Source organism: Arachis ipaensis, chromosome B08 (genome assembly GCF_000816755.2).
Source record: "Arachis ipaensis cultivar K30076 chromosome B08, Araip1.1, whole genome shotgun sequence".
NCBI classification, from domain to species: domain Eukaryota; kingdom Viridiplantae; phylum Streptophyta; class Magnoliopsida; order Fabales; family Fabaceae; genus Arachis; species Arachis ipaensis.
Window position 1 is genome coordinate 21,906,049 of NC_029792.2, and position 2,572 is coordinate 21,908,620.

The following is a 2,572-nucleotide window of genomic DNA, read 5'->3' on the forward strand; positions in this document are numbered from 1 at the left end:
TTTATAATATAATATATATTTTTAATAATTTAATATAAATGATCTAAATTAATAAAAATTATTTATTCTAACAGATGTGTTAATGAGGATGCTGGATTCCATTATAAGTGGAATATAAAGTTTTACCCCGGTTAAAGAAATAAAAGTTTATCTTATAAAGATGTAGACACCTTAAATAATATAATATTAGTTTGCAAGCAAGTATAATACTTTTTCGATTAATTCTATCTAAAAATGCAATATTGAGGTCATAATTTTTATATTGTTTTTATTGTATGAATTAACGGACTAATTCGATTCTTTTTGGATTAAATTAGGTAAGACCTATTTAGTCTTTTATTTTTATATTTATTTCAGGCGGATTAGGAATGGCAACGGATTTTCATCAGAGCGGGAACATGCCCCGTTCCCTGCTCCCGTTTTCATTATCTGTACCTATTTCCGCGACGAGTAACGGGGACTCCATATCCGCTGGGGATCTAGGTATCTGCGGATATCTGTGGATTTTTTAAAAACGAAAAAATTTTAGAAAAATTGATAATATAATCAAAACACGCAGAACAAAGACAGTAATAACAACAAATCCATATAGGCACTGATAATAGCAAACCATAGAAATTATTTTGACAACAGAATCAAAATACACAGAACAGAGGATAACAGCAAATACACAGAAGATAAAATTAACAAATGCTTCAACGTAAATGAAAATTACAAAAGCTGACTTAACGGAAGGAGGAGGAGCCAATAGTGGAGGCTAACGATGGCAATGAAGAACGACAAAGATGATGACCTTCACTGCTGCGACGAAGATGGCGACAGCGACCCTCCCTACTGCGACGAAGACAGTGTTGAAAGAACTCTCTCTGCTGCGACGAAGACGACGTTGAGAGAACCCTCCCTGCTGCAGTGGTACGATGAAGATGGCGTTGAGAGAACCCTCACTTCTATGACAAAGACAGCGACGGCGTGACGCTCCTGTCGCGGGAAGACGACAATTGCATGATGCTCCTGACGCGTGAAGATGGCGACGATGTTCCATCTGCGACGGTGAGTGGGTTTAGGGGTAGTGCAACAGTGAGGGGGTTTCTTCGGGGGCGGCGGCCAGCAGTGAAAAATTGAAGAGAGGTGGGTGTGGTGGTCTTGGAGTCTGAAAAGAAAAGGGGCTAGGCTAGGATTTCATGTTTGAAGAAAGTGTGATGTGAGACATCGAAGCTTAGGGTTACGTTGAGTGAAACTAATATATATATAATATGACATTTTGATAATTTTCAATATCGGAGATATACGGGTCTCTACGGGGCGGGGATCTCTATCTCTATTCCCGCCCCGTTTATTACGGGTCTTCGTCTCCGTCTTCTGCGAAAAATTATTTTTTCTAAATTTATTCTCCGGCGAGTAATTTTTTGCAGATACCTGCCCCCACCAAAAAAGATTGCCATGCCTAAACGGATTGACGAACCAATTTAGCTATTTTAACAACTCTCTGCATAATCTAAATTCATATAGTTGAAGTATATAGTAGTGATTTCATTTTCCCTTTCAATTGTTTGACTCTTATGTAATGTACCAAATAATACTATACTACTATACTTTTGCTTAGTAATAATGACCGTTGTTTCTTCGTATTACAAAAAATGCACAATAATCCCAAAAAGAAAAAAAAAAAATTGGCACGGATGGAAAGACTCATTTGATTTAAATCTCTATCATGGATGCACATGTGCATCCCCTAACTAACATTGTCAAACCAAATATGCTTTCTTTTTGGCAGGCATATATATTAATTTTCATGCAACTAACTCAAAAAACGTTCAAAAGAGCCCAAAATTCAGCTAAGTAATCCGCATTTTAGATTGTGTCTTAGAGATAAACGTGTACATCACAATATAGATTGTAAATGCCAATTTGTATAATTAAAAAAAGGTGAATTTTATGATGTAGAATGTACTTTTTTTCTATACATATAGAAATTAGGTGAAAGTTTTTAAAAATGGACATCAGTTGTACTGTTCTCTATGTCTAATCAAGTCTTAGTCTCTTAGTTTATCAATAGGATAGTTTGCAGTAATTTATCTCTTTATATTAAATATTAATTGAGATTAATTTTTGAATAAAAATGTTAATTAGGTGGGTTAGATTTTTTTGTAACAGGCCAATTAAAAATTGGACCATACTTTAATTTAGGCCAAAATAATTATTTTAGATCCCTTAATATACTGTATAATTGTTCACCAACAAAAAAAATACGGTATAACTCTTTTAGGTTTTTTAACATAAATAAATTAATAAAGACAAAAATATAAATAAATAAATAAATTAACAGAGCATTATTTTCAGAAAACAATGAAAATCAAATTAAATACCAACATACAATCTCGTTTTTTCTTATTGATTTATGAAAAACATAAGTTTGGCCACACCAATTTTGGTACAAATTTGAGAAAATTATTTAAATTTAAATGAATAGTATGACCATACTTTTACTTCATTATATTTTAACCCTTACAATTATTATGTTTACACACTAAACATGTATGTATAGTTGTTTTATATGAAAATCAAATGTTAA